The sequence below is a fragment of the Triturus cristatus genome, chromosome 5_2 (assembly GCF_964204655.1).
Source record: "Triturus cristatus chromosome 5_2, aTriCri1.1, whole genome shotgun sequence".
Lineage (NCBI taxonomy): Eukaryota > Metazoa > Chordata > Amphibia > Caudata > Salamandridae > Triturus > Triturus cristatus.
Window position 1 is genome coordinate 620,657,365 of NC_140588.1, and position 12,267 is coordinate 620,669,631.

The window sequence follows — 12,267 nt, forward strand, 5'->3', positions numbered from 1 at the left end:
AGTGCTTGGATCATGAAAGGGGCACGTCCTATTGAGTGCCAGGGGTATGCTCGGCCTTAGGGCAATTTTTGTGTGGCCCTGGGCAGGGCCAAATCAGCACCATAGCTTTAAAAGATAGGGGCATGACCAGTTACCACAGTCAAAAATTTGAGTGGGTGGTGCAACCTGGATTCCTGTGCTTCGGCTACATTTCTACATGCTGCTCACTGTTGGTTGGAATTTGTGGGAGGCTGGGGAGGACTCCATCATGCAGATGGACTCACAGACTCCTCTCCACTCCCTTTTAAAATCCAACCAACAGTAAGTAAAACCTCAGCAGAAGCACAGATGAGAAGTGCTTCCTGCTTCCGGGAGTGCGTCGCACGTGCTGTGCATTTGGAGATTCATTAGTTCATGCAGCCAGTGCCCCAGTCCTGGCCTCCAGGCCTAATGCTGCATGCTATCCTCCCTAAAGTGAATAACAGCAGCAGTATGCACTGTGAGGTACAGTTCAAGGAGCCTCTGACATGCCTTGTGGCAAAGGATTCAGCTAGGGGCAGGAGGCGATGTGGCAGCAGGCCATGTCGGTTGTGTCTCACCAGTGCTGGTGCAATGCACTGCAAGTCTGTTTGGTTGGCCTGAGCACTGCACCACTTGACCATCCTTCCTTCAGGTCAGAGTTAGAGAGGGGAGGGCTTGTTTATGTTTTACAAATGTTCGCACTGGTGTCCCCCCGTGCCCCAACTCAGTTCAGTCCTGATTCTGTCTGCTAAAAAATACAGATGTAGTTCACTCTTGCAGACCTACCCAGATGCCCTGAAACCAAAGGATTAAACCTTTCAGGTAACCTTCTGCCAGAGAGCAATTTACTCTATGTAATAACTGGTCCGTACAATGCATACCTCGACCCCAAGAGAATACCTGACTCACGAGGGCTTCTCACGCTGCCATACCCCCAGGTTGCTTTCCCCGGTCCACCGCGGGTCCTAATCCCGATCGTGTGGAGGGAAGTCGCTTCCGATTGGTGGGTTGCAGTCCAGTCTCCTCCCCACTCCCCACATAAGCCGATGCAGAGCAGAATGCGCAGCGGACGCACTTGAGGTAGTGGCTTGGCGCTAGCTGTTGACGCTACTATCACGCTTATTGTACTTTTAAAACCATTTACTGTCACTTTATTCTTGTTACACTATATATTTTTAAAACAAAAGATCAAAACCTCGACCCCAAGAGAATACTTGACTCACGAGGGCTTCGCACGCTGCCACACCCCCAGGTTGCTTTCCCCGGTCCACCGCGGGTCCTAATCCCGATCGTGTGGAGGGAAGTCGCTTCCGATTGGTGGGTTGCAGTCCAGTCTCCTCCCCACTCCCCACATAAGCCGATGCAGAGCAGAACGCGCAGCGGGCGCACTGGCGGCGCGCCAAAGGCAAGCCCGTCTGCGCCCGTCCGCGGCCGGACGAGGCCAGGGGCCACGAACCCTGCTTGCCTCCCATCACACAGAATAGCCTATAGCTCCTCTTTCCTCCTCAAATTCAGAGGAATAACCCCCGCCAACCGCCACCTCTCCTGGATCCCGGCCGACCCGTATACACCATGCCCTCACTGCGATTTCCATCCCCATCCTGTTCCACCCGAAATGTGAAGACCAAAATAACCATGTTCCTTCTAAACTGCAGGTCACTGCCAAAACACTCGACGGAAATCTCCCTACTGCTAGAAGAACTTCATCCTGACGTTCTTTACCTCACAGAGACCTGGCTCAATTCGGAGTCAGAGCCTGACCTTGCCCAGTCTCTCCCCCCGGGTTACTTAATCTCACGAGAAGACCGGAAAACAGGGAAAGGAGGCGCCCTAGCAATCATCTTCAGAGACTGCTACAAGTGCCGCAGCACCCCCAACATCTTACCTGACTGCGAAAGTCTGTCCTTCGCCTTGGACTTCTCCCCCACTAATACATTCTCCGGCCTACTCATATACCGTCCACCCGGCATGTTAGGACAATTCACCAGCAACCTCCCCCCTATCATCGCCAGCCTAGCATGTAATTCACCCAACTTTACACTTCTAGGCGATCTTAACATCCATTTCGACAACCCTCTGGACCACACTGCCTCAGAAGTTTCCTCAAGTCTATCTGCTCTAGAAATGACACAATTAGTTCCCAAACCCACCCACATCAAGGGCCACTTACTGGATGGACCCTGTGTTCAGCAACAATGCGAATCTCTCGGTCGGAATCCCATCTCCTCTTCCCTGGTCAGATCACTTTCTGATTCCCCTACTATGGGCACCCGCCGTTTCCCATCCCCCCATCACAACTAACACCTGTAGAGTCCGCAACTGGTCTAACCTTCCATTAGATAAATGGCAGGCAACCCTTGACTCCACCAGAACCCGCCCCCAATCCCAACCCGACCATAGCAAACGAGGACTACAATCAGTGGATCTCTAATTCACTTGACTCTGTGCTCCCCATGAAATGCACCAAAACTAAGCGACCCACAAAAACAGCTCCCTGGTACTCCACCGAATTGCGCGATTTAAAACGCCAATGCAAGAGACTGGAAAAGCAGTGGCGGCTGGACTACTCTCCATGAAATGAAATGAAATGAAAATTAGATTTATAAAGCGCTACAGTTGCCCTGAGGCGTCCAGGCGCTGAAACAGATGGGACCCTCTTGAGGTTACTAGCTAGGCATTAAACAGCAGGGTTTTTAGTTGTTTACGGAAAGTGGTCAGGTTGGGGTTGTTTCTTAGCTGCAAAGGGAGTGAGTTCCAGAGTTTGGAGACGTTATACGAGAAGGAGCGTCCTCCTGCTCTAACTCTGCGAGTTCTGGGGATCTCAGCCAGAAATGCTGTAGAAGAGCGGAGGGATTTCTTCGGCCTATAGGGAGAAATCAGGGGTCGATTGATGTCTGGGCCCGTTTCCCAGAAAGTCTGGTGGGCAATGCAGAGCGATTTGAATCTTACTCTGTCCCTGATAGGTAGCCAGTGCAGGGTCCTCAAGCTGGTTCTCACTGAGGTCCTCCGGGGGATGCCCAGCAGTGCTCTGGCAGCACAGTTTTGGGTGCGTTGGAGCTTCTGTAGGGTGTAATCCGGGGCTCCTAGGTATAAGGCGTTATTAAAATCCAAGCGGGATTGGATGAGGCCCTGTATAATTATCTGTTTGGCCTCGAAGCAGAGGAGGGGAAGAACTTTCTTGATCACACTGAGAAGGCCAAAACAGGTGGCTGAGATCTTAGTGGCCTGTGTGTTAAAGCTCAGAGACTTGTCGAGCCAGACCCCTAAGCTTTTGATGTTATCTCTGGAGGGTGGAGCCACTCCCATGCTTGACGGCCAGCTCGGCTCTATGGAGACGGGGGAGGCTGTGCCCAGGATCATCAGCTCAGTTTTGTCGTCATTCAACTTTAGACAGGAGCTCATCATCCACTTCTTTACGTCCTCCAGACAAGCCGCTAGGTCTGGTGGTGCCTGGAGGCCGCTCTTCTCTGCCAGGGAAACCACCAGCTGGGTGTCGTCCGCATAGGAAATGATCTTTACACCATGCGGACGGACAACCTCAGCCAGTGGCCTCATGTAAGCGTTAAAGAGCGTAGGGCTTAAGGAGGAGCCCTGGGGGACTCCACATCCCAAGGGACGAATGGATGAGCGTGATGTGCCATCGAAGACCTGAAAGGTTCTGTTGGACAGAAAAGAATTGAACCATGTCAGGGCATCTCCGGTCACTCCTAGGTTGGCAAGACGAGTTAGCAAGATTTTGTGATGCACCGTGTCAAATGCGGCACTTAGATCGAGGAGGATCACTGCCACTGATCCTCCTCGATCCAGGAGCCGTCTTGCCTCCTCAGTCACAGCCAGTAACGCCGTCTCAGTTCCATGTTTGGTACGGAAACCTGTTTGGGAGGAGTCGAGGAGATGGTTTTCTTCAAAAAACATTGTCAGGGTGGTATTGACATGTTTCTCCAGAATTTTCGATGCCCAGGGGAGTAACGAGATCGGACGGTAATTGCTGGGATTAGCTGGGTCTAAAGAAGGTTTTTTCAGCAGGGCCCGCACCATAGCATGCTTCCATGTTGGAGGGACTATCCCACTGATTATGGAGGAGTTCGTGAGCTCCAGGAGCGTGGGGAGAATAGCAATACTGGCAAGATTTAGTGGGCCTGGGGGGGAGAGGGTCGCACGGGGAGCCAGATTTTATTTTTTTTGCCAATGTCTGTGCGGTTTCCAAAGTAATCAAGGGGAAAGAGTCTAGGCACTTGGATGAATTAGAGGTCAGGTGCAGGTTCTGGCCAGGGGAGTCGGAGGGGGGATTGGGAAAGGAAAGATAGATGTTATTAATTTTTTGGAAAAAGAATTCCGCCAGATCATTGCATTTGGTTGGAGAGTTATTGTTATCTGTGACTGGGGGCGGGGGTTTGATCAGGGAGTTAACTATGCAGTAGATTTCTTTGGATTTAGATTTTGCCGTGGTTATTTTAAGGTTGTAGAAGGCAGCCTGCGAAGATTTAATAGCCAGTTTATAGTTCCTGATCATTTCCCTGTATGTGGCCTTTACTTCAGGGTTGTATGAGGTGCGCCACTTTCTCTCCTGTTTTTTGCAGAGACGTTTGTGGTTCCTGAGGTCTTCTGTGTACAAGGGAGCTGTTTTACTATGTCTCTTAGATTTGGGTGCGTATTCTGGGAGGACCTGGTCCAGCGAGGTGGTTATCCATTCTTCATATTTTTTGTTATTAACAATTGGGTCTTGGGAAAGGGAGGGTTTCATGGTGCCTAGAACTTGTACCCAGTTGTCAGTGGGGAGTTTGGACCAATTACGGGTTTTCCTAATAATAAATGAAGAGGAGGGTGGTTTGATTGTGGTCCAGTTGAAGGCTATTAAGAAGTGGTCTGACCAGGGGAGTCTGGTTATATTTCCCACTTCAAGTTGGTCACAGTTGCTGAAAATGGGATCCAGCAGATGTCCTTTTTCATGTGTGGCAGATGGAACTCGTTGCTCGAGTTGATATGCAGCCAGGCTTGACTTGGTCTCTTGTGCCGGCAGGTCTAGAGAGTTGTCAAAGTGAATATTAAAATCTCCAAGTATGGAGAAGTTGGACGGGGAGACAACCGACTGAGAGGTCACAGAGAGCAAGGAAGTATTAAATTGTCCTATAGGGCCGGGAGGGCGGTAGATGAGAATGCCGGTGAAGCAGGCATTGGGAGAGAATTCGATGGCAAACGAGAGGTTTTCGCAGTCCTCAATATCTTCCGATAAGTGACGACAGATGAAGCTCGCCTACAGACGAGCGATCCGAACCTACAAATCTGAATTAAAAAACCCCCAATCCATTTTCTTTGAAGAAAAGATCAACGCAGCTGTGTCCCGCCCAAAAGAAATCTACCGCATCGCAAAAACCCTCCTTAAACTTCCGGACAAACCCCCCAACACTACCAATGTACAAACCCGTTGTAATGACTTGGCTGAGTTCTTCTACCAGAAAATCCAAACCATCTACACTTCCTTCCCCCCCACCACTACCAACTCCGCCCCCCTTCACCCGTTGAGTTAGGATCCCAGCCCCAGGCAACCCTGGATTCCTTCCCCCTCTTACTGCCACCACGCTAGAACCATTTCTGAGCCAGGTGAAATCTGGCTCCCCCAATGACCCAGCACCCCCTCGCACTTTGCTGACGGCCACCGGGAACATCCTCGCCACCATACTCAATGCATCCCTATCCTCCGGCTTTGTCCCGCTGCCCTGGAAGCGTGCTATGGTAAAGGCGCTTTTGAAAAAACCCAATCTAGACCCAGACAACCCCACCAATTACCGCCCAATTTCTTCGCTGCCATGGCTGAGCAAAATTTGGGAAAAATATGCCAATGCCACTCTGACCAAATTCCTTGAATCCAACCACCTACTTGACTCCACCCAGACTGGTTTCCGACCCATGCACGGGACCGAAACCGCTCTGGTTGCAGTAACGGAGGAAGCGAAAAACATCCTGGACCGAGGAGGATGCGCGGCAATCATTCTCCTCGACCTAAGCGCAGCCTTCGACACGGTTAGCCATAATATCCTCCTACATCGGCTCACCAACCTAGGAGTCTCAGGGATTGCGCTGGATTGGCTCAAATCCTTTCTCTCCGACCGTTACTTCCAGGTCTTTGAGGGAGATTTTACCTCCCCGGACAAAGCCCTCAGATGTGGAGTACCTCAGGGTTCCTCCTTAAGCCCTACCCTATTCAATATATACATGAGTCCCCTAGCTGAGATTGTCCGCCCTTTCGGAATGAAAATCGTCACCTACGCCGACGACACTCAGCTAGTGGTGGCTCTCAATCAATCCTCATCCCCACAAAATAACCTTAGGGACTGCCTCGAGGAGGTTACCAAATGGATGACTTCATCATGCTTCAAACTCAACGGGGACAAAACAGAATTGATGCTCTTAGGCAACTCCTCTCCACTCCCCATCACCCTATCCTGGCCGACTTCCATCGGCCCCCCCCCCACCCCTAAAGACAAAATAAAGAGCCTTGGCATCTGGCTGGACAAGTCCCTTATCTTTAATGATCAAGCAGTCAAACTGTCCGCCACCTGCTTCGGCCTACTACGGCTCCTACGCAAGATTCTCCCCCTTCTGCCACCCCAACCTCGACAGATAATGGTCCAGGGTCTCATTCTGTCTCGGTTGGATTTCGGGAATGATCTCTATCTAGGGGCACCCCAAGCCACTCTGCGCAAGCTTCAAACTCTTCAAAATTGCGCAGCCCGAACCCTGCTCCTGATACCCCGGCGGACTTCCACTAAACCCGGCCTAAGGAACCTCCATTGGCTCCCAGTCAGGGAGAGGATCGACTTCAAGGCCCTATGTATTGCCCATCGAGCCTTCTGGAAAACCGGGGCATCCATCAACCACTCTCTTATCACCCCCTATAAACCCTCCAGACCGCTCAGATCAGCCTCCTGTAACGCCCTGAACGTCTCAGGATCGTTTAACAGACACGACAATGAGGACGCAACCACTTGTGAAGGGTTAGTTCTTTTAATGAAGGCAAATAAAATACAAAGAACAAACAAAAGTTATAGTCACTGGAATCCTCCAGGCTAAGTACGTTACCAGCCCACAGCACGGATGGTCCTAACCGTCCTCTGCATATACGCCGATCCCGGCGTATGCCAACAGAGGGCAGAAATGAAATGGCCGACAATGCCAATCGGTAGGCTGTGAGGGGCACGAAGAGTGTTGGGGAGAATCGAGGAGTCAGGGAAACACCCAGCCGGGGTCTCTACCTGAAGGGAGCAGCCGCTCAACCTCTTCCTCAGACTGCACCGGGATGCGGAGTCACCTCCTGGTGATGTGTCACCGATACCCCAATCACAAGCAAGAAGACTGAACCGAGAGCAGCCGCTCGATCGATCCTGTGGACTTCCGAGTCTGTAACGCGGCAAACACCTCCTGGTGTGCGTTACAGCTGGCAGTCCCTGTGTCTCTGGTCGGGCTGGGAGTTACGACTCCAACCAGCAAAAGCGCCACTGCGCTTGGACTCAGCCGAGTCAAAAAGCGAAGCTCAATGGTTGACCGGTAGAGCTTCCGGGTCCTTCACAGGTGACGATGGGGCAAGACACGGCCCAGGGAGTAACGACTCGACCTACCTCCGTTCTTGCCTTACTGGAGCACCACTCCGGAACACTGCTCTTCACGAAGCAGGTACGTCGGTGTAAACACAATATCCGACAGCCTTGTACCTCCTGGTTCCTCCCTTTATAGGGAGTGTTTTCCTTGAGTTATGTAACAGCTCTCCTGTTTGCATAAGGGCGTGTTTTCCTTGAGTTATGTAACAGCTCTCCTGTTTACATAAGGGCGTGTTTCCCTTGAGTTATGTAACAGCTCTCCTGTTTACATAAGGGCGTGTTTCCCTTGAGTTATGTAACAGCTCTCCTGTTTACATAAGGGCGTGTTTCCCTTGAGTTATGTAACAGCTCTCCTGTTTACATAACCTCTCAACCGCTAAGCATCCTGGGAGATGTAGTCCGTTTTCGCTGGTTACCGTTTTCCTCCCCTCGTATGACAGGAATTCTTGACAGTACATCCTCCCTCTCAGCGGCTCCCCACGGGTCCAGCGCTGGCAGGAAAACGCCGATGGAACAAGGAGACCAAGCGCGGAGCATGAACCCCTTCAGCCGGTTCCCATGAATGCTCCTCCGGGCCATAGCCTTTCCACGCAACCAGGTACCACAGCTTCCCCCTGCGCCATTTGGACGCCCGTATGCCCGACACTTCATACTCCACCTCCGACTCCACGCATACCGGCCTAGGTGTCCCAGACGGCTTGGAGGGTGCTGGTTTGAGCAATGATACATGAAAGACAGGGTGTATCCGCAATGACTGGGGCAAGCACACCTTCACGTTCACGGGACCCATACACTTGGTAATTCGATAGGGGCCCATGTACTTGGGATGGAACACACTGTTCTTTCGAAACCTCATCTTTCTTGTGGATATCCAGACGTAGTCTCCAGTGCGGTACAGTGGCCCGGGCCTTCTCTTCCTATCTGCCGCAGCCTTGTATCTTCTCTTGGCCTCTATTAGGACAGCCCTTGAGCGCATCAACGTGTCTTTTATGTGTGCCACCCTGTCCGCTGTGGCGGGAATCCTGTCCTCTCTGAACGGATGTAGAAATGGCAAGAACCTGGGATGTTGGCCATAGTTGCTATAGAACGGAGATGACTGTGTGGAGCTGTGAGTGGCGTTGTTATAGGCTATCTCTGCAACCCATAGCAAGTCGACCCATTCTTCCCTGCCCTGGTCCACAAAACATCGCAGATACTGTTTGAGCGTTTGGTTCAGGCGCTCGGTTTGGCCGTCCGTTTGAGGGTGGTAGCTGGTGGACAGGGCGGTCTTAACATGCAGCGCAGTGCACCAAGTCTTCCAGAATTGCGCAGTAAACTGCGACCCCCGGTCCGACACGATCACCCCAGGTAATCCATGCAGTCGTACCACATTCTTTAGGAGTAGTGACGCCAATTCCCCGGCCGTAGGGACTCTCTTGCAGGGGATGAAGTGCCCCATTTTCGTCAAGTAATCCACCACCACCAGTATTGCCGTCATCCCCTGGTCTACCGGTAGGCCCACCACGAAGTCCAGTGATATGCTATCCCATGGTCTATCCGGGGTCGGAAGTGGATGTAAGAGCCCTTGGGTTCGGCCATGGTCGGCCTTCATGGTAGCACACGTAGGACACTCCTGTCCCCACCTCCTGACATCCACTCTCATGGTTGGCCACCAGAAATGCCGTCCCATGCTAGCCACCGTTTTTTCAAAGCCCAAATGACCTGCGCATGGAGAGTCATGGCACCAGATGAATGCTTGTTTCCTTAGCCTAGGCGTGGGTATCAATAGGCACCTGCCCTTCAGGGGTATCCCGTCCTTCAGCTGCCATTCTCTGTGACTGAGGAGCCACCTCCGCCATGCGAATGACCTGATCCCTCTCTTTATTCCCCTCAGGAAAGTATCCGGTTGGATAACCCCCAATACCATCCTCGGGGAAATGATGGAACGCTCGGTTGCAGGCAATGGTTCCTTAACTGCAGATTGACGGGACAGGGCGTCCGCCTTCCGGTTTTCCGTCCCCGGCCGATATGTGATGCGGAAGTTGAACCCCGCAAAGAAGATCATCCACCGCAGCTGCCTGGGAGAAAGGTGTCTAGTGGCCGTCATGAACTGTAGGTTCCGATGGTCCGTGTACACCGATACCACATGTCTTGCCCCCATCAACCAATGCCTCCATTCGGTGAAGGCGTCCTTGATTGCGAGAAGCTCCTTCTCCGCAATATGGTAGTTGCGTTCGGCGTCGTTGAGTTTGCGGGACATGTACGCAACGGGATGAAGCACCCCTGTGTCGTGGTTGCGTTGGGACAAGATAGCCCCCAGCGCCACATCCGACGCGTCCGCTTCCACCACGTAGGGGAGATCCGGATCGGGGTGAGCCAACACCGGCGCCTTACCAAAGGCGCTTTTCAGGGCCTCAAAGGCTTTGTTCGCTTCAGGGGACCAGACAAACTCCTTGGACTTCCTCAGTAGCTGTGTGATTGGGGCCACCACTCCTGAAAATCCATCTATAAACCGCCTGTAAAAGTTGGCGAAGCCAATGAAACTTTGGACGTCCTTCACGCTTTGGGGCACCGGCCATTCTTTCACCGCCTTGATCTTTCGTTCTGCCATCTCCTGTCCCTCTGGACTCAGCATCACTCCGAGGAATTCCACGGATGTGACGTGGAAGTCACACTTGCTGAGTTTACAAAACAGCATGTTTTCCCTCAGCTTTTGGAGCACAGCTTTGACGTGGTGTACGTGCTCCTCCACACTGGACGAATAGATGAGGATGTCGTCGATATATACGACCACGTAGATATCCAACTCCTCTCTGAATACCTCATTCAAAAAGTACTGAAAGGCTGCCGGGGCGTTGCACAGACCGAACGGCATGACGAGGTACTCAAAAAGGCCGAACCTGGTCTTAAAGGCGGTCTTCCACTCGTCTCCGTCCCTCATGCGCACCAGATGGTATGCCCCTTTCAAATCCAACTTGGTGTAGATACGAGCTTTCTTGACCTGTTCCAGAAGTACACTGATGAGAGGCAAGGGGTACCGATTTTTTATGGTTATCGCATTCAATGCCCTAAAGTCCACACAGGCTCTCAGCTCCCCATTAGCCTTCGGGATGAAGAAGAGTGGCGAGGCGGCCGGAGACTTGGACGGGCGGATGAATCCTAGCTTGAGGAGTTTATCCAGGTACCCCCGGAGATGCACGTTTTCAGGCTCCGTCAGGGCATACAGCCTGCCGCTGGGAACGCTGGCCCCTGGCACCAGGTCGATCTGGCAGTCAAACTGTCTATGTGGTGGTAGCACTTCCGCCTTCACCTGATCAAATACATCCTCAAAACTGTGATAAGCCTGGGGGAGAGCCACATCTTTTTCTGCCGCTGTAGCCACCGTCTGACTCCCGCTCTCATCTGCGTCAAGGGATTCCGTTCTTATTCCACAATGCAGGATGCAATACGGTGACGTCATTTCGATGCGATGTGTTGGCCAATCCACAAAGGGGTTGTGTTTCTGTAGCCACGGCAATCCCAATATGACGCCATATTGGGGCGCTCGGATGATGTTAAAATCGATTTGTTCCAAATGGTTCCTCCCATATCTCATCGGAAGGACCCCCGAGTGCTGTCCGATGGGCCCCGTCACAAATCGCCTTCCGTCTACCGCATAGACGTCTTCGGGTACTGCTTTGGGAAGAAGCACTAGCCCTAGCCTGCATGCCTCGTTGTGGTCCATAAACATGCCAGTGGCCCCTGAATCCACCATGGCCACAACGGGTATCCACTGGTCATGCACTCCCACGTGCACCGTGATAAACAGGTGTCGTTGTCCCTTAGTGACCGAGTTGGAAAGTGAAGGGATGGATGAGTGACTCCGAGATGCCCCTTCTCTGGTCTTGGAGTCCTCTAGTTTTCCGCCGGTATGTCCACCACGGCTGTTACCGACCGGTTGGCCCGATAACGTGACGTCTTCGGTTTGGCAGGGCATTCACGTACGTAGTGGCCTTTTTTGCCACAATATAGGCACAATCCTTGTTTACGGCGTGACTCTTTCTCCGTGGCTGTGAGGCTCGCTCGTATTGCGCTGATGTCCATGGGTTCTCCCTTGGATGCGGTGGAAGTTTCAGGACTTCCCACCGTCACATAGGATGGAAGGGATTTTCCTTTTCTCCCATGATCCCCCTTTCTTTCACTTAGCCTATGTTCCAGCCGTAATACCAGGTTGATAAGGCCCTCACATGTCTTGGGTTGAGGGTCAATATGAGCCACAGCGTCCTTGAGCTCATCGCACAGCCCTTGATGGAAGAGCGCCGTCTGTTTAGCAACAGGCCACTTGGTTTCCGCAACCAGCCTTCGGAACGCGTTGAGATACTGCACCAGGTCGTTGGATCCCTGTCTCAACTCAAGCATTTCACGGTCCGCCGTGTACGAGTCAGCCCTTCTGTCGAATACCTTCAGGAATTCCTCGCGAAAAGCACCCCAATCACATAAGAGGGGGTCGTCCCTGCTCACCAGAGGTACGGCCCATTGTGCCGCGTTTCCAGCCAAATAGGATATAAGGAAAGCCACACGAGCTTGACTCGTGGGGAACGCCTTTGGTTTGCACGATAAATGTAGCGCCACTTGTGTGAGGAATACCTGCACTGTGTTAGGATCCCCACTGTACCTCTCTGGTGTTGCCAAGGGGATGGCTACCGGCATTTCC

The 12,267-nt window shown here is 52.3% G+C and overlaps 1 protein-coding gene across 1 annotated transcript in view; it reads right to left on the reverse strand.

Annotated features, from left to right (window-relative positions):
* The window catches only part of TRMT2B (tRNA methyltransferase 2B), a 152,302-nt gene that overhangs the window by 51,572 nt on the left and 88,463 nt on the right, over nucleotides 1-12,267 (reverse strand). The window lies entirely within an intron of this gene.